Here is a 22,686-nt window from a genome sequence, read left to right as displayed (position 1 = left end):
TCCAAATCCAATTTGGCTGAATCGATTCAGGACAACAATTAGAATCACTGTCCCCCAAAACAGCCAAATCCAAAGCAAATATTAGTCGCTTTTCACAGGCCTATTAGATTATTCACCATTGTTGTACAATTAAGAGATATATATCACAAAAGGCAACTTACTTTTCAAGTCACGGGCTAGCATGCAGCTGTTGAACTGGGCTGTTGTAGATATGCATTAAGGCATTCCTTTCTGACTAGCCTCAGGTGCCTAGTGCTGGTCTTTCTTCAAGCTCATTTTTACTTCCTGCAGATGATTCTTCTATATTAAATTTGAACTGGGCAGCAGCTATATCAAGTGGCTCTTATGATTGCTACTGAAGATCAAATACAGAGGGCACAGAAATTGTGCTCAACCCTTCTCAGCTAGGGACAGATATTACACATAAACCAGTTTAAGTGATCAGAAACTGGTTTAAACCTGTAACAGAACAAATGTTCAGTGCATACAAACTGTTTGATTGGGGTCAAACTAGTTTATGCAATATCTGCCCCAGACCCCTTCCTGGTTTAACATAAACTAGAGTCCTCCAGCATCCCAGCATGCTTTGCAGCCCTGCTCTGGAGCAGGGCTGGCCCTGCCCCTCTGCTCCCTAGCTGGAGCTCCAGCAGGAACAGCAGTGTCTGCCTGACTTCCCCTTGTCGCCCCTCCCCTGCCACTGCTCCCTGCTCAAGCAGAGATTCCTCCCCTCCCCTATACCATAGCATAGTCCGTAGCCAACATGTGGTATGCTAGCTAATGTAAGGCAGGCAGAACAGTGTCCACTTAGGGCTTTTTGGATCTAATCAGCAGATCAGTTGGTAATGTCCCTCCATTCCTTCTGTGGAAAAAGTTGTTTAAGAAGAGTTTGAACGAATGAGAGAAGCTTTTGTTTTCTTGCTGAGGTGCTAAATGCCCTGTTAACAACTCGCTGTTGGCTCCCTCACTGGTTAGGAGCACCACAGGGAGGGGAGAAGGGAGAAGAACCCCTCCCTAATCAGATTGTGCTGCCAGGGCCTGGCCATACCCCCCTACTCAGCTCAGAACTATCAAAGGGAAGGGAAGGCTGCTCTAGCACCCCCGGCTTGTAGCCTGACCCACTGCAGGCATGTGTGGTTGCAAACCATGTCTGTGTGATTGCAAACCAGGTCACCCCAGGCAGGTTAAACTAACCTGCAAAGATTGAATCAACTCAGGCTCAGGCTTTTTGAATGTCTGTCCCTAGCCCTGGTGACTGGGCTGTGACTGTGAGAAGGACAAAGCCAGTTTGGAGTAGTGGGAAACTAGATTGGAAGCAGAAGAATCTTTTTGCCTCAAGTGCAGGCATGAGGCTTTTCAGAGGGAAAGCCTAATGCTGGGCAGCAGGGGAGGGTGCAGATTTTCTTGCTGCTGGAATAGGGGAAGAAGAGATTCGAGAAACTGCTTCCTGGGCTCCAGCTGTAAACGTTTCTGAAAGGTCACCTGCTGAGGCAATTCTTGGCAGTAGGGGCAAAGTAAAGCCCAGACTTCTGTCTAATGGATGCCTCAATAGGAGGAGGGAGGCTTTCTTAAAATTGAAAGCAATTGTGCCATTTGTGAATGTGGAGAAAAGAAGAGAGAAAATGAAAAGGCATATTGCTGTGAATGGCTTTTCAAGTTCTCCCAAGGTTCCAGTTTTCAGGCTGTTCCATGATGCCAGGATTGGGGACGTTGCCTGCCCTGTGTCACAGATGTTTTTTATGTAGGTCAGAGCTGCTGAACTGGTGGTGTGTAGGCCATATGGAGTCCCTGAAGGATTAACCTGCAACTCCCAAGCTCCCTGTCTGGGCAGTATACAACCCACCACTCAAATGGCTTCTGACACTTGTTTCCAGCCTCCCAGTGCCTCTTCCTGCTTTTACAACCTGTCCCCACCCCTAGGGGTGAGGTGGGGTGGGGCCAAATCTGCTGCCAAGTAACAGGGGGAAACCTTAGTACACCACATAGTGCCCTAATGTGGTACATCAGAGAGGGTACCCACTGTGTAGGGCAGTGGGGCCATCACATGGCATGATGTATGGAGCACAGGAGTGCTCCACACTGCATCAGGGAGAGGTGCTTGCCACAACACACTGGGGGACATGGGCATAGCCAGGGTTTGAAATATGGAGTGGGGGGGCTTGGCAAAGGCTGAGCCCCACATAAGAGATGAGAGCTCCCTCCATAAGCCCCCCCCACATAAGAGACAAGAGACCCCGGCTCAGGCTGTGGCTCCTTCCAGCTGCCACCACTGCAGACCCCCACCAAGAGTCAGAGTGTAATTTGAACCGTGGGCACAGCATGGTGGGGGTAGGGCCACTGACATGGTGAGGGAGAAGGGTGCAGCCCCTGTGATGTGTGTGGCCAGGGGACATGTAGCTCTTGCAATGTGTGTGTGGCTGGGGGGAGTACAACCCCTGCAGTGTGTGTGGCCAGGGGGTGTGCGGCCCTTGGTCCTTAAAAGTTGAACAGCCCTGATGTAGGTCTTGCCATTGGGAGTGCTTTCTATAACAAAAAACCCTGCCTATTAAAAGTATTAATGGCAAAAGGAAGCACTAAACTAAAGTCCAGAGGTCTGTTTCCAAATGCAAAGTCTAAATGAAGCCTTCTACAGATGTTTATTAGTCGATACTATCAAAGTAATTTAAAAACTACAATTTGTTGGCAACGTGCCAAACCCAAAGTTATTGCCAAAATGCCTATTCTAAACCCCAATCATGAACACAAACACAGAAAACAGTGTCCTGCCTTTGACTTTCTGGGGCTAAGAAACAAATGAGAGTTGAAAAGGCCAGACCCCAAAGTATTGCAGAGGGCAAGCAGCAGCAGCTGCATGGCATTCCCTCCCCATTCCTGGAGGCTACAGAAAATAATCCAAGCCAAGTATGTAGGAGTGCATAAAAAGGGTGTGGATCTAAGGAGCAGTCACTTTCCACAACATGTTCTCTGCTTAAGCCAATGATACATGTTCCAAAAAAAACATTGTTAACGTCTACCCTGTGCTGCCTCTACTCCCTAAGAAAAAAAGTTGGTGGAGGCACACTGCAGGCAGCCAGTGACTGCATGGTTCCTGAGTCTTTTCCCTAATGGTGACATTTACTCTTTGTGGGAGGAGTAGAGGGCTTTGCAGGGACCTTCATGCTCTGAAAGCTTCATGGCTCTGGCAAATGCAGAGCAGATGTGCAGAAAGGCTTTTCACAAGAAACTCCTCCCTAGCTATGAATCCCTGGCACAGGACGGCAGCCCATAGGAGTAGCTGTTGCTGGTGGGTACAAGATTTTATTCTTTTTGAAAGTGTTTGTAAATCCAAATTAGTTGTTCAAGGAAATTCTATCAATTTCTACTGCTTAAGCACTTCATTCTAAATATCACAAATGTAATCCAAATGTTGTGATGCTAATTGCCTGCAACCCTTGAAGAAAACCAGGTTTCATAACTCTCACTCCAGTGGCTTGCTCTGTAGTTGTTAATATAAACAATAGGTTCCTACAAAACACAGGAAAATATGTATGTGGGCCACAATCCTGCATTCCCCGCATATGCAAAACTCCCACAGACATTAGAGTGGGGAAACAGAGGCACAGATAATGCAGGGCTTATGATAACTTCAGATTGTTGGGATGCATCTAACAATAGTTCTTAGTCAAAACAGATAATCATTTCTTAAAACTGAAAAAAAAAAGATTCCTTTTTATTCACATTTAAGTCCTGAGTGCATTTTTGTGCCCAAGTTATTGACTCCTCATAATGGAGGTTTCAAATCAAAATACTTACTGACATAGGTGCAAATGAAGTTGCTTTAATAATGCTAATCACCGCACCTACAGTCAGGATGACTCTCCCCACAGACCCTTAGTGGGACTGCCCAGTCACCAGAAATACATATTCTATTCTCCTTGGACCTTATCAGTGGCATGCAGCAATTCATACAGCTATTTTAATCACAGGAGAGAAGCCTTACAGATATTTAGATGACCATGCCTACAAAAGCGTCATTTAGCTAAAGGCAAAAACATCATAGGCGCAAGCCACACAAACACAATGACAAAGCCTTAGCAGGGCTGAGAGCATAGCCTTCTAACTTTGATCAGCAACTTCTAAGGGCTGACACACGAACAGCAGACAGGTTTCATCAGCTGTGCTTGTGACAGCTCATCAGTATAGTACATCTGTTGCCTTAGCCAGACACTATCAGCCTGATTTACATATTAATTATGGGCCCATCTTCGAGAACATCCTTCTATGGGGCTCAGAAATATTTTAATCCCTGATTGGTCAGTTTTAAGATATAAGAGGAAAATTGGAAAAAAAAAAAAGAGAGAGCAAGAGAGAGACTAAGAGAGCCAATTTAGTTCTGTATTTGGATGAAGTGACATTTTAAGAAGACTGGGAATTTCTTTAATAAAAATATCTGCTTAAGACTCACATTCTCCCCTCCATCCCCTTATGACTGCTTTGTTCCTCGCTGACAGGTTAATCCAAGCATAAACAATTACGTTTTCATACTAAAAATGATTTTTCCATATAGCTTTGATTCCATTAAAAAAGGACTAATATAAAGTAAATCCATGAGAAGCCTCCTGAATAATTTAAACAGAGTAATCTACTATACAAGCCACCTCCACACAATAGGCTGAAATAGTGTAATTACTAATATGCCATATGGAGCAAAAGCAGAGGTGTGGCACAATCTGCTGATGGATCAATTAGCACTGAAGGCAATAGATTGTATCATCATCATTATCAACAAAACATTTGGAAAGTTGTTTGTTTATTTATCCGGAATGTATTTATGTTCTTGGGGTTTTTTCTGTACCATAAGACAAATAATTCTTGTTTCGTTTTTAGCACTTTCAATAAAAAGAACTCAAAGTACTTTGAAAACGTTAAAGAATTAAGCTCCACAAATCCCCCAAGGTTAGGAAGGAATGCACAATGGTCTGCCTGGTTTATCCGTGCATTTATGTGTAAATAACTTCAGTGCAATTTATTTTTCATAGATCGCTGAAAACTCCCAGCATCTCCACAAGGTAGTTAAAGCACTGCTAATGTGCTTAAGAAAGTGTCATTGGGTATATAATGGAGAGAAGGACTTATGGCTTTGGAACATCTTAGGAAAGGAAACCCCATATGTGTGCATACTTATCTTCAGAAGGAGAGCAAGAGACTGGGAAATTGCAGAGCAGATGTGCAACTCTTTCCACTGCTTTTTATCAGTATAATGCACATTTCGTTCTACAGGGGAAAATGACTAGTGTGATTTCCTTCATGCTAAACTATGATATCATGAATTGCAGCCATGCAGTTCATACTGTTCTAGTCAAGGGAAGCTATCAGCATTTGCACTACAAGCCTCTCATTTCTGGGTGCTATAAATCAACTATAAAAATTCAGTGAGGAGTTAATGTGGCATATAGGATTTTAGACAGAGTAGGCTATTTCTATAATTTAACAAATGGCTCATTTTACTTTATACTACAAGAGTCAAAAGCACATGCTTTAAGCACAATGCAAAAATGGCTTTGATTACAAATAGTGAAAGGTCACCGATTCATCAAGCTTTATTTGAATAAAGTATACAGGGTATTGGATTTAAATCCATCCTGAAACTAGGGATAGAGCTGCAGAATGGATCTTCAATAGCTGTTATACTAATTCACTAGCTATAATAGTAATTGCTATTACTCTACAACAATGTTTTGCAAACTTTTCCACTGACTCACCCATTTACCTGCAAAATATTGTTGCTTTTACACCCTATATCAATGTGTCTCTGCATATTTATTTTTTAGGAAGAGTATCAGCACTGATGTCAACATACGGGAACACTACTACTCATCACACATTAACCAATCAGAACCTCTAGCTCTATTATTAAAATTTAGGCATGTATCCCTTGGCAAAGTGCTGTGTACCTCTGGGGTGTGTATACTTCAGTTTGAGAACCATTGTTCTTTACCAGGTACTAATAATTCCAGATCCTCTCGGTCATCTAATATAATCCTCAACACCTGTGTATTGGGAGTCAGTAAAAATATGGACACACATACATTTGGAGCCATTTAAATGGTTTCAAAAGGGCAATATGTTACATTCAGATTGTTGAATGTGGATCAGCCAGGATCAATACACACCTAGCAAAACTGCTCCACCTCGAACACTGCTACATCCAGGGTTAAAGTTGTTCTACATTTGTATCATTCCCATTTTGTTCACATATAATCATTAGAATGTAGCAGTTACTTTCCTTTTGAAACAGCTCCAAATGTACAAGCATCTGGACCCTTCTGTGCTGTGTAGGTAGCGGCTCACTATCAGCAGGACTGTCTGTGGGCTAGCTAATGACAGATACAGCAGCTAAGCACTGAGATCAGGGCCCTGAACTAGGAACTATCTTAGTGAGGGTGGAGGCTTACTGTCATATACAGCCTCAGTGATTTCAGTGGGTCTCTGTACATGGACAGGGGTCAACCTTCACAAAGATCTTTTAGGATCAGAACCTAAGTGTTTGCACCACACTTACACAGGCCCTCAGCCTCTGTGGCTAGGGACAGACATTCAAAAAGCCTGAACCTTAATTGATTCAATTGTTGCAGGTTAGTCTAGTGGTGCAGAGATTGAATTGGTTTGCAAGTGGATAGATGTTCCCTTTTCATTCTGGAAATGCAGGTATATGCCTGCAGTGGCTCAGGCCAAAAGCCCAGGGCACTAGAGCAGCCCTCCCTTACCTTCCATAGGGAAGCTGAGCTGGGGGGAGGGCCACATGGCCAGGCCAGAGTAAGATTCAGGAGGGGAAAAAACCCCAGCCTTGGCCTACAGGATGCCAAGGTTGGGGGAAGAGGGAGCGTGGCCAGACCAATGTGGCAGGGAAGGAGGAGGAGGGGAGAACTCTGCCCACCCCAGTGGCTCTCTGACAGCCAGGAGCGATCCCAGAACACAGCACTGCCTGGCCCCAGAGGGGAACTCTTTCCCCTCCTTCCTTTCCCCCACCACTGCAGGGCAGGGAGGGGGCTCTGTTTGGTGCTCGGAGGGGATCTTCCCCGTCCTCCTCCCCTTCATCCCCATGGGGTGGGGAGGGAGGCTCTGAGAGGCTGCCCAGCCCCAGAAGCAGACTCTTCCCCCTGCTTCTCCCCCACCATTGCGGGGTGGGGAGGGCTTCTGTTCAGTTCTGGGGGGGTACTCTTCTGCCTCCACCTCTGCCCCCACACCCACCACCATGGGGCGGGGGGAAGGGGGGACTCTGTGCGGCACTGGCCTGCCCAGCACAGCCAGGGCACCAGGATCAGCTCTAATTTAACTGCAGCTGCTGGGGGTGGCCCCACCCCTGCGGCCCAGGCTGGTCTCACTCAGCCCAGGCTGAGGCAGCTGTATGATAGGGCCAGGCCATGCCACCCCCAGCAGGTGCAGCTCAGTGATAGGGCGACTGAGCCCTGTCAACAGCCTGGCACACGTGGCTGGCAGCTGGCCAGGCAGTGGCCCAACCAGGCTGGCTGGGAGGCACCACGGGGGCTCGGGGGCTCAGCACCCATGGTGGGTGGCTGTTGGGCTCCAGGCCCAGCAGTGCCTCTGAGCAGGCCCGGATAGCCGTCTGCCCAGGCAGCTGCTGGCCACCTATGCTGGGCCAGGACAGGCTGCTGACAGGGCTTAGTGTCCCCATCACTGAGCTGCACCCATGGGGGTGGCCCTGCACCCACAGCTCAATGCAGCCCCAACATGCAGCTACCTCAGCCAGGGCTGAACAAGGCCAGCCCGGGCTGTGCGGGTGGCGCCACCCCCAGCAGCTGTGGCTCAGTTACAGCCACTGCCTGTGCCCAGGCTGGGCAGCACCACACCACACAGCCTCCTCTCCCTGCCCTGCAGTGGTGAGGGGTGCAGGGAGGAGAAGGAGCAGGAAAAGTACCGCCCCCCTGAACTGAACAGAGCCCCCCTCTCCACCCTGCAGGAGGGAGGAGTGGGGGGAAAGAGGCCCCCTCTTGGGCTGGGCAGCCTCACAAAGAGACTCCTCCCCATCCCATAGTGGTGTGGGGGGGAGGATGAGGAGGAGAAGTCCTCCTCCAGTACCACACAGACCCCCCCCCCCCACCTCCCCAGCCTGGGGAAAGGAGGAGGAGGGGGAAAGAGTTCATCCCAGCATGGCCCCAATAAAGTGAAGGGGGCAGAGAGAAGGGTTAATTCCTTACTCCATCTCTTCTGCCCTGCAGCCAGGACCTGCCAGTCCCAGGGGCCACCACTGCAGCCCCCTCCCCTCTGCTCTCTGACAGACAGGCAGAACCCAGCTGAGGTGGGGGAGAAGGGGAAGGAGGGAAGAATTAACCCCCTTCCTGCCCACTTTGCCTTAATGGGGCCATGCTGGCCAGTGTCTCACCATATCCTGCCTCTGCTCAGGATAGAGAGCACAAGGGCAGGGATATCTCTGCTCTGGAGCACACAGCACAGCCCAGCTCAGAGAGCATGCTAGGATGATGGAGGACTCTGGCTTAATTTAAACCAGGAAGAGGTCTGGGACAGACACTGCATAAACTGGTATGAGCTCAGTCAGTTAAGTCAGATAATATATTCAACCAGGTTTATCTAAAATTGGTTTTGGCCATTTTGAAACTGGTTTATATGTACTGAATATCTGTTCTGTTACAGGTTTAAACCAGATTCTGATCACTTAAACCAGTTTATTATGTTTAATGTCTGCTCTTAGCCTGTGTGAATTTCATCTAAGGCAGTGCTTCCCAAACTTTTCCTCAGCATGACCCCATTTCCTCAGCATGACCCCTTATTCCCAACTCACAACTCCCCACTTCCCCCAGGTACCCCTTACTCCCAACCCACATCCCCACTACTCTACCCAGGTGCTCCAGGGCCAGGACCCACAACTCCCTGACTCCCCCCCCATGCCTCCCAGCAGCACCTGAGCCCTGGCTGCTGCCCACAGGAAGCAGCAGCTGCTTAGGCTGGAACATGGAGTCCAGTTCCCCATCCCTCCCTCCCTCCCCTGTGGGTAGCATGGCCAGAGCTGAGCCAGTGGGTGGAGGGGAGGATGCGAGCTGCCCTCTGTAGGCTTGGGGCTCCCCACCCTGCTGCCCTTCCCTCAGGCCTATGCAGCCCAGCAGGGCGGGGACCTGGAGTGAGAGAGAGCACTGTGCCACAACCCTGTCTGATGATGTTCTGACCTACAGTTTGGAAACCACTGATCTACCACTATCAGTGAATTTGATTCACTGATAATATGTAAAATTGACCAGGGCCTGGTGGATACTTTAAGAAAAAATGAAAGTAATGAATATTAATTAGAATAAAAATGAATTTACTTTGAGCATAAATACACTAGTATATTAGTTTCCTGACAGGAATATTTGTGAAAATGGCAAGTAAAAAATGTACAGAAAAGGTGAATTTTAAGTTAAACATTTACATCATTGTTCTCATCCAACAAAGGACGAAAACCAAGTTTGTGGTTTTTGTGTCCAGTCAAAACTAAATTAAATTTCAGTTTTTTTAATCTTAGATATTCATCTAAACAGTTCATGAATAATCAACCAATAACAAAAATCACCAAAAATTAAATAGCAAATAGCTTGTATAATACATCAAGTCAGGAAAATCATAAACTGCTTCCAAGCAATTAATGGACAGAAAAATAGGCTATAATTACTGAAAAAATAGCAATCATGAATTACTTATTTGTCTTTAAGTTTGATGACAACAGTTGGATTTGGGAGAGAAAATTAAAAAAGAGTAAGTACCTTATACCAAAAATTAACAGTTTTAAAAAAGCTGTTGTTTCTAATATGTATACTCTTCAACATCAAGTCTTAGCAGAGGGTAGCATTTACTTTTCAACTTCTAGACTTCAAATTCAAATCCAAATTATAATAAACATTCAATGTTCCCATTCATCATATCCAATACAAAAAATCAAAAGGATATGAAAATAACTCTTTGGGATACTATCTTGCTGGAGAATGGACTCTACAGAACAGTTATTCAAGCTCAAGTTGTGCTGTTGTTTCTTGGATAACAATTTATTTCCTTGTGTTTTAAGTCAGTTACAGAATGACACCGTTATTTAGTAAGCCTAAAGGCCTTGTTACAGGCTAAATTTAGGTGGCTCCTGGAGCTCTTCACGGCTGGATTGTGCACACATTAACACCTGAAACTAGTTTTAAGCACACTTTAGGCGGCTTAAAGTTATGCCACTCCAGGGAAAGATTCTCTCTGATCTACATTACCCAGCTTGTGTTCCATTAATGTGTGGCCACTCCCCACAGATGAGCTGCCCAAGCTGCAATTCTCCAGCATCCCAGGATGCAGTGTCTCTGCTTCACACACCCTCCTGTTCTGCGCAGATAATTTTCCACCCCCAGAACTCTACTGTCCAGTGGGGAATTCTGGCACAAAGCCAATTCCCTCTCCCACCACCAGGGATCTGCCCACCCCCAGGGGTGCAATCCTATGCAAGCAGCCTACAGAGCACATAATAACTAGCCAGGTCACAGAAAAGGGACAGGTCCAGGAGTGGGGCATAGGGAAAATTCGGGGGGGAAGCGAGGTAGGGGTCTAGAGTGGGTCCCTGTGATCTAAGGCTTCCTTCCCAGGGCAGGGCAGTAGTTCCATCAAAAGCTCCTTCCCTCACTGTTCTCACCTCTCAGCCAGTCTGGGAACCATGACCAACACCCCAACCTCACAGTCCCAAATCCCATTTTATTAAAACATCAGACCTGCTTTGAAGCAGTATCACATCATCCCCCACCCCCAAATGAAAGTACAGTGTTTACTTTCATTTCCTGTCGCAGCACCTCGGGCCTCAGAAAACAGCTTGGAGGGCTGCATGGCGGCCTGCGGGCCGTATGTTGGACAAGCCTCGTCTAAGTTCTTTTTTCTTCTTCTTCTTTTATCCTTCAATGGCTGACTTTCTTCATTTCACCACCTTTCTACCTCCCAGTTCATTACCCACCCCATGCTCTTAGCTTCCCGGCCTCCCAGCTCTTAGCCTCCCAGCTTCAAGTCCCTGCCCCTTCCCAAACCCATCTTACACACCCCCACCTAGAGAAGGGATAGAATCATATCCTGGCTTATCAACCCTGTAGTGACAACTCCCAGCTGTAGCTCCTAGTCAGGTCCCTGATCACCAGCCCTCTAGTGGCAAGTCATAGCTGTGCAGGCGGGAGACAGACAAAGTATTTAGACTTAAGGGTTAGGTACAAGCAGTCAAAAAGACCATGGCTAAATTGATTTAGTCTTTGCAGGTTAGTCTAAACTGCACAGATTAAATTGAAACAGAAGTGAACAGACATTTACCTTTCATTAAGGAAACACAGCCACATGCCTGCAGTGACTCAGGTCAGAAGCCCAGGGGCACTAGAGCATGGCTCTCTAGCTGTGTTTACTTCCTCTTCCTTCTGTCCCTGATGTCTCTGGGATTTGTAGTCCAGAATTACAGCAGCAGGACTCTGCAGGGTTGCTCATCACTCTCTGTTCTTTCTTCCAGGTATTTCTACTCCACAGTTGCAGCCAGCAGTAAGTTTAAGTGGGGGAAGGGGTGTTTAATCCCCCTCCCTGGCCCCAGACCCAGTTTTTGTTTGCCTGGGGGGAGAGGAGGCAGCCCCCCACAGACAGGGCTGCATCCCCAGCCGGACTTGCCCTTCTCCTCCTCAGGCAGCAGGAGGGTGGGGCCAGCCCTGCTCTCTGGAGCAGACAGAACAGCACAGCCCAAGGCTGGAAAGCATTCTGGAGGCCTGTGATTTAACTTGAACCAGGAAGGGGTATGGGACAGAATTTTCATAAATCAGTTTGAGCCAAATCAGCTAAGTCTGATACAACATTCAACCAGGTTTATCTTAAACTAGTTTCAGCAATTTTGAAACTGGTTTATGTGCACTGAGCTTCTGTTCTGTTACAGGTCTAAACCAGTTTCTGATCACTTAAACTGGTTTATCTGTAACTTCTGTCCCTAGCCAAGATGTGACTGCTCCAAACTGGAGCTAGCATTAACCTCAATCAGCATCTGAGTAGCTCAAAATGCAACATGTAACAAGGCTCTAAGCTTGTCACGAGTGACTGCAAATATTGCATGTTTTATTTTTTGGTTTAAACTTGGCACATCTTAAAAGTTGTTGTTCCCAAGTGCTGAAACTCTCAAAATAACCCTTAGGGTTTTTTCATATGAGCAAAACTTGGACAAAGTTTAAATATTCAAAATCACTCATAACTTTTGAAAGGCTGAGACTTATTATAGCCCCCTATATATTCTTAGGGAAATGTTTTAAGGTAATGTCAAGATAAATGTCATGTTGCCCTTTGTACACTGTCAAAACTACTAAAGAAAGTCTGCATATAATTAACCTAGATTCTGGACAGAAGACATTCTTCCCAGGAGGGTAACCATAAGCTTGTGGTCTGAGGAAAGGTTAGTCTCTCCTATGCTTTGAAAAATCCTGTAACTAGGTAAAATTGATAACTGAGAGAGAAATGCTACTGCTACTTTTAAAGAAGCCTAAAATGCATGATAGTTTCTATTTATCTAAGGAAATTTTATTGCCTGATGCTTTTGTGGGGTGGAGGGAACACTGCCAAAATTAATTTGTCAGAGGTAGGTAAACCTAGTCTAAGTAATAATGTGGTTGCTACTGATGAACTGTCTCTCTCTTTGGATGAGTTGCCACATTGGCGAGCACAGTGCAGTAAGCTGTCCCAGTCCTTCAGGACTGGCTCCCTGCCTGTCCTCCTCCTCCTCCTCCTCCTCCCACTACCCATGTGCCCAGTCACATCCCCTCACAGGAATGCTGAATAGCACTAAACATTATGGAAACCATCTGTCTAAAAAAAAATAAAATGGAATTGCAAAATAAGATGGGCTATAGTCAAAGTTTGGCTGTCTTAAAATATGCTTTGAAGCACTGCAATACTTACACAGATTAGAGCAGGGAACAGTTAGGCCAAGAATCTCCTCCTCTGCTTCTGTGACAACAGGGGAGACAACATTTTTGGAAGCTAAACCCATGGAGCTAAACACAAGGAAAACATCATCTCTGTAGCATGCTTTCCTTACTTAAATCCCATAAAAAAACCCTCTAGTGATTGCAAGTAAGGAAAAAGTGGGCAGAGGGTAAAAATGGCTGCAAGGAATGGTTGTCTTTTTATGGTATCATTCACCGTAGTCACTCAGGGGAGCCTGTTACTAACTTATCCTCCTCTACCACTGCCATTTCTGCCAAAGAAGGCCAATGGAGTTTGGAGGCAGTAGGAAAAGAGGAAAAGAGTGAGGACACATTCAGCTGCATGCTATGTTCTATGACAGGGGTAGGAACCCCCCCGGCATGGGTGCCAGAGTATGGCACTCATAGGCATTTGGCTTGGCACTCGTGCCTTGGGTTGGACAGCAGGGAAGGGGTTGGGACTGTGCTGCCATAACAAGAATTGGGCCAGTCATGGCTCCCCCACTGTCTGGCCCTAGCACACCAACATCTTACAAGTTGAGGTTCTGGGTGTTTTTGACTTTCTGCCCCAAAATGTTCTATGATGTAATAAGAAAGACAGGAAGCTGTTCAGAGGCATAATAACTTAGCACTGCTAGCTATAGCCTCTAGTAATAATCCCACAGGCCACGATCTTGGAGGGTCTTTTCCTATCTTGCAAATGAGAAACCACAGACACACCCCATACACCCAGCAGAATAGATAGAAACACTGAAAGTTCTACAAATATAGGTGGACAATGTAACTATCCTTACAAGAGGGATGTTGTAAGGATTCATTCATTCAATTATGATTGTTAAGGTCTCAGATATTAGGAACTGAAAGGGACCAGTGGGAACTCTTGTAAGTGAGTGAAGATTTGTCCTCAAGGAAAGAGAGAGGATGGTTCCACTTTGATAACCTTTCTTCTCCAGAGAAGTAACTATGAACTGGGCTCAGGCTTTGCAGTAGTCCCACTGATGAAGGCTGTTTGGGGTGGGCAAAATTAACATAGCTCACACACTTTTTGTCTTGTTGACTACTCAGTTTTGCTGTTCTTTTGGCTTGCTCAGGGCTCCCAGTAGAGTGGGAACCACAGCCACTTTCTAATGCCCTGTTACCATTTTTGTTCTGTTAACCAAAGTCTGCAGTGATGATACAGTGGGTATTTTGTATCATTTCATCCTCAGCTCCTTCAGCTCTCAGATTCCCCTTTCTTCCAAGAAGTCATTGTTCCTGTATTTACACTGTAAGGCCATGTTAACTGGAACACTATTCAACAAAAGGTTAGTTACAGGGAGTATTTAATCATAAAATCTGATGTTTGTTATAATAAATATTGCATTATTTTAATTTTTCCACCTCATGCATGTAATTATATAAGAGTGAACACCCTTTTTATAGTCCATATTTTTTCAGGTGTGTAGCTGTCCTGTGGTTATGCTACAGCTGTGATGTTTGGGAAGGATTTTCCATGCTCTTGGCTATACTAGGCATTCCAAGTGAACAAAAGCCAGCTTCATGTATAAAACCATAATTTGGTTGCCAGCTGATATCAACTAACAAATAAGTGTTGGTTTTGTTATAAAAATGTTGTAATATTTGACCTCTTGCACTAAAGCCTGCCCTGAAACTCCTTGCAGCTGCTAACTTCAAAAAGATAATCAGAGATAATTAATAACTTCATTTATGACATTTAAAGTATTTTTACATGCACCACATATTTTTTAATTGGACTGTTTTAAAAGATATGGATTTTGCTCCGAGGCAGAGGGCTTGTAGAGCATTCTCTTTTTTCTTTTTTCTTTTTTTTTTTTTGGTGTTATACCTTTAAAGTAAAATACCATATGGCAGACATACACACACACTGTTTAGTAGATTAATGAAGCCCCATAGAGATCACATACCCTTTTCCCAGGGTAATGGTTCTGCCTATATTCCACATTTCCAATTTTGTACAGCTCTTTCACTGTGAGATGACTTCGAAATTACACATTCAGGGATACATTTTAACCTTTATTACACTGGGATAAATCCAGCACGAATCTACTGAAATCAATAAAATCACTCAAGATTTACCTTGAGATAACCAAGATCAGAATGATCTCCATGTCTTTTTAGATCATTCCTTAGGACACCTTCATCTTGAGCAGCACCTTCCTTTATAAGTATCTCTGTAGATGTAAACAAGGGGACACTCTTTAAGCAGTAAAAAAGTTTCTCAGCACTTGGACATTAATCATCATTCTCTCCAAGAAACATACCACTCCTAAAACAAAGCCAAGCACTTGGGTTAGAGAGTCTGATACGCAGAGATGCGAGGGTGTTTTATTGTTCAAAGGAGAAACAAAATAACTTTCTATTCTGCAACTATGGATCCTTTAAAACTGAAGATGTGTAAAAACTAATAACAAGCAAAGTTTCCACCATAGTAGCCTCTGCATGTTAAAGGCTCAATGACCCTTTAGTCCCTTGGACTTTAACCATTTCCTAATGTCTCTTAACAGTAATTTTCTTGTTTGGGAAAGCCCTTTCTAGCTGATAGCATCTAAACAAGCTCATACCTTAATTGAGAAACTTCTCCCATAAATATTTATGTTGCCATGATTAGGCCATTTACTGAATCCAACTACCCATTATGGGTTAAAATAGGGAGCATTGTTTTGAGAAGCCTGGGGCATGGCATGGTTTATACTAGGAGAGTTTAAGTTGTAATTCATCTAATCAACATCTGACTCCAAGCCTCTAAAGTAGCCAGCAACTGTTACAGGAAAAGAGTTGTTATTACGCTTTTGCTGCATACACTATCCTTAACTATATTTTTGAACTGTAAGTAAAAGGAAGAGAATACACAACACTATTTTCATATCTTAAAATTTTTCTTCCCATATAACAGCAAATACTTGGAATACCTGGTGAGCAATCCCTCTTCTGAAAAAAGGAATAAAAACCCTTGCTAAAGAACCAACCCCACCAAACTCAGGAACCCAAAGGAATTGTTGTCAAGGAACTGTATTGATGAAACTTGACTGAAACCATACTACGGATACCCATACAGAGCAGTGTTCTGTCATTAATACTTAGCAGAGGCAATAAAGTAATTTGAGGAGTAAGTGGTACCTACTATGTGAATAACAATATCCAAATCTGTCCTTCTGTCACCTACAGCTCCAAAGCTGTTTTAAGGTGCCAGTTTCAATATTGTTAAATAGATACAGCTTTTCTCTTAAACTTTCATTCAAGCCATAGGTCTAAAAATGCTGTCTGCTCTCCATTAGCTTGTCCCCAGTCACCAGGCTAATCCCAAATAAATTAATATTTAAAATTACAAATACTGATTCTCCACACTCCTCCCCCGCCCATTTTTTCATTTGCTGTCTTCCACTCAGCTGCAACCTTTGTAAAGATCTAGTTCAAATTATCATTCAAATATGCATAGAAAGAAAAATCCTTTGGGTACCTCTCCCAGCTATAGACTCCCTTTTAATTCTGTTTTTGAAATATGATTAATTCATCTGTTTACAGTAAGAAAAATCTGTTCTTTCTGCTGTTTGCCCTCCCAGCTGTGGAGATGCATATATCCATTTCCATCATCTTTGGCCCATTTTCCCTTTCTGCTTAAGAAACCCATCATAATCATTTTTTTTTCAATATCTTATTTATTAATCTGAGTACTTTACAATGACAAATATTTACTCTGAGGCAGTTAACAAGGAACAAAATCTGAGTTTGTAGACACTCCAAACAAACATTCTCTTTATGCTGGATATTATTACATGATTTATCCTCTATCCCTTAATGACTCTATATTCCCTCTGTTTGTAGGACAAAGAGTGAAAGTTATAGTATCGTCTGTGGTTTCACTGTTTAGTTCTTTTTTTGTAAATAGAATTCAATTTAAGTTAAATCTCCTTGGAAGAAGGAATGCACTTATAGTTCAGCAATATAATGTATGTCCCTGCTTTGACTGTAATTTACAAGGTAATGATGGTTAACATGTGTAGTATTCACAACCCCAAACCTTCAAAAATAGTGAGTCACACTCAAAATATCATGAGGCTTGCTTAAAAATCATGTGATCCTTGTAAAATCATAATTTGGGGGCCTTTTATTTGTTTTTTCAGTACATACACACCATATTTTGTAGTTTTTCTCTATAATCAGAAACTTTATTAGACAAAAAATATCAAGCTTTTCCAGCTCTGTGAACTAGGACTTTAAAGAAAGCACCAAGTATCACAAGACTGACATTTAAAATCATAAGAGCTGGCGGTATTGCCTTCTGTGCCTAAATTCAGGCTACCAGATCCAGAGGTAGGCCTCTAAGAAAATTGTCCTGATTTTCAGAGGCACTGAACTGCTGGGATCAACTAAGTCTTTTATTTCTGCTGGACCTTCTCCCAAAAAGTTTTAATGTATAATTTAATATACAAACTATGTATTAAAAAGTCTGTATTTAAAGTACAGTTTGGCTAGCTGGTGATCCCATTCTTTATTGAAGGATCATTCCCTGAAAAACTGTCCAATGGGCTCCCTATATAGATTCTCGTCAGTACACATTTTAAACCATTTGGATGCATCCCCATGAGCATGTACACGTGTTTACCTGGGGACAAATAGCAGTGGCACATTGTGTGTTGCTGCTACTTGTCTCCAGGGAACCCCCCTGCACATGTGCTCTGGCATGCAGCAAACTGCCCGGAGTGGGGTGGGGGAAGCTGGGGCCAGCTCCTGGGCTGGCCCCTGCAGCCTTATCTGGGGTCTTGGGAGCTTCTGAGGCTGTAGCAGTGGCAATCCAGGCATCTGGAGCCTGGCCAGCAACTGGAGTGTGGCTCTGGCTGGTCAGGCTCCAGTCACAGATGGCACACACTACAGCCACGTGTACTGCCCAACCTTTTTATAAGTGGGATTTCCTGGTATCTCATTTTGACTTTGTGCTACAAATACGCAGCATGGAAAACCTTTTCACATGCACTGTGTGCATTTTGCAACCTGCTGTCTTTTTACCATGGGAGCTCAGCCATGCAATGTCAGTGTGCTTGGGTGGGTAGGTAATGTGCTGCACAGTCAGTGCGCTCTGCATCCCCTGCCACCCGGCAGATGGCAATGGCGTCACATGGCTGAGCTCCTGGGGCAAAGTCAGTATGGTGCAGAGCCCCAGTCTGCAGTAGGCAGCCTGCCTCTGCTCCATGGGGGGATCATGCCCCCCATGTCTCCCCCAGGGGTGCATGCAGCTGCTGGGAACCATGCCCTCCCTGCACCTCTGGATGGCCTGCCCCAGCCCTGGGGCCCCATTCACCCCAGCCCCTGCTCCTGCCTCACTCCTACCCTTACCATGGGGGCCTTGATCTCCCGCCCCCGCCATACCCCTTGGCTCTCCCCCTGACCCTTCCCCTCCACTGGGTGATGTCTGTGTGTCTGTTCCTCAATCCCAAGCCACAGCCCACCCCAGCCCTGCTGCTCCCTTTCACTCCAGACCCACAGTACCCCGCATCCTGCCAGGGTGTGCAGGGACCCTCCATCCCTGGGCTCCAAACACCCCACACACACCCACAGCCCCTCACACCTTCACAAATAACCCCCGCTCCCCACATACACATGCTTCAAAAATAGTATCTCATAATTTATATGCCAATCTCTTGATTTTTTTAAAGAGTGCATCTCATGATTTTTGGCACAGTGGGGTTGACAGTGCTGAACATAGGGCTTTGTACAGTGTTCTGGTCTTCTCAAAACCAAGAACCACCGAAGGGGATACAAATCAAAACTGGTTTTTAAGACACTCCAAGCTTCTTATATAACTCAAGAATGGTTGGTTAATGGTTCAGGTGGAGTGAAAGTTTGGGAAATGAAAGTTTTTATTTTACCTAGCATCTTAGTCATAGTACATCTATCTTAGAGATGGTTATTTGCTAGTGTCTTGTCAGTCTTGCTACCTATGTGGTAAGTTTAACCACTTTGAAAAACGCAACTTGTCAGAATCAGTGGTAAGTTTTACAAAAGAACTCTACTGCTAACTTTAAATTTATTATACAGGTAGAATAGGAGCATCCAGGCTAACTGCAATGCATGGACTGTTCTTATGGGCAATAAAAGCACTTCCTTTCACTATCATTGTTTATGCCTTATTAGAGCTATGCTCATGGGATAGAAAACAGTGCCTCTTGAAGTCATAACTTCTTTAGCTGAATAGAGAGCTATGCTCTTAGCCCTACTCACTTTCTCTCAGTGGGAGTCCAAAATCCTAGATTTGGCAATTCTAAACACAGGAGTCCTGCAAGCCTTTAGTCTCTTCTTTTCATTTACCATAAAGCCTTTTCACATAGCAGCAGCAATATAAATGGCCTGTGAAATGAGTATCTACTTTCAAGTCCCTTTATGTTGCCAGAATGACAGAAAGTGTCCTGGGGGCAAATGGTCCTAGGTGTGTCTAGATGTTAAGAAAACTAAGTTAAGGGATTCCCTCCAGGTACCAATTAAATGTCGTCTTGTGCCAGACCCCAATTGCTCTCTGTACAACAGAAACAGGGAGGCTACAACAAATCTTGGATCAGGACATCATTGAACATATTGATTCAACCCCAGAATCTAATCCCGTCCCCAGTGGAATCAATGTAACTGTAATAGGATTGGAATCTGACCTCACTAAGAGATGCCAGGGGATTGCACTGACATGCTGCCACGTCTTAGTTTAAATAGTAAATCCCTTTGGCACCCAGAGCTGTACTTGACCACATTAATTAATCATCAAGAACAATAACACCATGTTAAGGGCAAGCCATGGCTCAAATTGTCCTGATAAAAAGACCAGGGTTATCATTTAAAGATATGTATTTCACAGGCTTATTCTGTCAAAGCAAACAGTGCATAACAAACAGGATGCATTTTGCCTCTCTTCTTCCACTGAGTTACAACTCAAGTTAGATGCTGAACTATTTGAACTGAAGGCAAAGATAGAAAGGAGCTAAAAGATACAAACAGGCTGTACCAAATAATAGTCTATTGAGAGATTGAAAAAGTAATGTATCAAACTATTAGATTACTCTCTGAATCAGGTCTTCTCAGCTAATTCTCATGATCATGAGTTTTTTCAATGCTGCCTGGCCCCTGCATGTCACATAATCCTGTCCCCAGTGGAATCAATGTAACTGTAATAGCATTGGAATCTGACCTCACTAAGGCCTGGATACCCATTTTACAGGCCATTTACATAAAAGGATCCTAAAAGCACCATATACAGAAAAAAAAGACCCCCACCCAGTGCAAGCACTTTGGAACATCCACATGAGGCTCCCACACAAGGATCTGCTAACAAATCCCTGGAGATAGGGTGAGGTCAGGCCTGGAGTAAATTGCGGGAGCAAGGTCAGGTATGCAGACGTTCCACACAGTGCTGCAGCCCATAGGAAAGCCCAGGGAAGCAACATAACTCCAAAGCCCTGTCAAATTATCCATCCTCTAGAAGCAGATCAAAATTCTGAAGGTGCAAAAATGGCTTAAAGTCAGACAAGGCCTCTCCTCCATTGATTGCAAGTTTCTGTGCTGGATCTTTTAGAACTGCACCACAGTAGGGTTGCCATACGACCCGGTTTTCCCAGAAATGTCTTCTTTTTTGGACACCTGTGCTGCATCTGTGTGGGTTTATAAAATAAGAGCAAATGTCCAAGATTTCTGTTCTCCCAGGCTGGCTGCTCACGGTTGGGATTAGTGGGCAAGGTGATTGACTGCCGGGGGTCACATGCTCCCCATGCTGGCTCCAGCAATCATGGAGAGAGGGAGAGAGAGAGAGAGAACAAGCATGAGCACATTGTGGGAGCTGCTTGGGCATCAGGGCTGGGGGCAGGGCTCTGTGGGTCGGGACTGAGGGACAACAGCAGGGCAGGGGTCAGCAGGTCAGAAGTGAGGGGCACTGGCAGGGCTGGGAGGGGTTCAGGGGCTGTGGATAAGGAGTGAGAGGCATGAGGGATGGGATGGGTGACTGCAGGGCACTGGCAGTGCCAGGGGGCTGCGGGTTGGGAGTGAAGGGCACCAGTAAGAGGGCGGGGGCAGGGGGGAGTGAGGAGCACTGTCAGACCTGGAGTCAATGGATCTGGAGTGAGGGGCAGCAGCAGTGCTGGGGGCTGGCTTGTTAGTGAGAGGCAACAGAATGGGCAGGGGTAGGACACCAGCATGTCACTGCCCCCGCCTATCATATTCTCCCTGCTCCCTCCACACACCCCCTCCCCCTGCTCCCAACAAGTTTTTGGACCTGGAAATATGGTAACCCTACACCAGAGACTCTCATTTCCCCTCTTTTTCTTAATTTTGCTTCTTTCCTCTTCCAGGCTTACCCAGGAAAGAATGCTAAAAATGTCTGAGAGCTGACTGCTCTGCCTTGGGCAGAACTCTCACAATTCAGGGAAATTTCTTTCATCATTCTTCCTCTTAACAGAAAGCTACAGAAATGCAATGTCCCAGAGTTCTTTTCTCTAGCCGAGGTGTGAGAACTTGCGGCAGCCCTCTTGACTACAAATCATTGCTGTCAACTTCATACTTCTTACTTGTCTCCCTCACTACCAAGTACCATTACACCCACTTCCAACTGTCTGTCTTATCCCCTTCCCTACTCTGCATGTATCATAAACCATGCTGCAATGGTCACAGAAAACAAGACGTGTGATTCTGAATGTGTCTCTGATGTCCAGCATGGTCAGTGGAAGAGGACAACAACAAAATCCCAGGTGCCCTCTCACACTCTGTAGGTTTAGAGTCAGATAAGTTGTCACCTGCTGGGAAAAGGAGTTGGCAGCCCAACATCTCATGGAAAAAGGAGCTATCCAATTACTGCAATTCTTTCTAAAGAGAAGGAGAGATGGTGTGTGCAGTAAAGAGCCCCCAGCTCACTTATCTCCCCTGAAACAGCTCCTGGGTATAGATCCCCTGAGTCTGCTCCTCTATAATTGTTTAATTCAGAATTTAAACAATATAGCAATTTACTTAATGGTGCTGTTTACCCATGTTCATTCAGTATAAATAACTGTCTTAACTTTATAGGCAGCCCAAGTCAGAACTATCTGAAACCATGCAATAAACTGGAATCATGCCTAGCCCACCAGAGCAGAGGCCTTTTAGTTCACGATGGATCCACAAGAAGCTCTCAGGTTGGGAGGTCTCACTAAATGAATGCGGCCCCTCCCTTGTTCTTGAAGATGGATTCCCACGCTGAGGCTATGGCTGCCAAATAAGTGAACCTGCCAGGAATTTAACAAAAGGCACTTTGATCTCATTCACTTCTTAATTTAAGTGTGTTGTTGTGATCTTTGCCTTGTATTCCTGCATGTGCTTGTGTCAAAAGAAAAGTGTTCCATACTTGAGAATAAACATGGATCATTCCAATCCTGGATTCATAATTCAAAAGTTTTATCATTGATGGGATTTCTGCTTTTAAGTATTTATTAATTTTAGTTTTGGGTGGTTTTGCTTTGTCATTATTGAATTCTATGAAGATGTCCAAAAATCAGGATTTTTTGGGATGCATGTTTTTATATACCATGATGAAAAGGTTTTATTTTAGTACTTCCCAAATTCTTGTCTACATAAGATACATTTCTATTTCTATTCTAGTTTTTAAAATGAGTTACATGTTAAGTTAACCTTTGTACTGTTTAGGATTCAGTGCATTTCATATACCTCTTCTAGAACTAGACCTACATGTTTTTCAACCTATATTTTTACTATTAAAATG

At 44.6% G+C, this 22,686-nt stretch overlaps 1 long non-coding RNA gene across 1 annotated transcript; it reads left to right on the top strand.

The window, feature by feature from the left end:
• The first annotated feature begins 3,160 nt into the window (after positions 1–3,160).
• LOC149865742 (uncharacterized) lies at positions 3,161–22,446 on the top strand. Its single transcript, XR_016441583.1, has 3 exons — positions 3,161–3,280; positions 14,153–14,248; positions 21,996–22,446. It is a non-coding gene; the product is annotated as an uncharacterized LOC149865742 (long non-coding RNA).
• Positions 22,447–22,686: the final 240 nt, after the last annotated feature.

Source organism: Crocodylus siamensis, chromosome 4, assembly GCF_052110815.1.
Source record: "Crocodylus siamensis isolate JL-2025a chromosome 4, ASM5211081v1, whole genome shotgun sequence".
Taxonomy (NCBI): domain Eukaryota; kingdom Metazoa; phylum Chordata; order Crocodylia; family Crocodylidae; genus Crocodylus; species Crocodylus siamensis.
The sequence above is the reverse complement of the archived record's forward strand: the minus strand, read 5'-3'. Positions and strand labels throughout refer to the sequence as shown.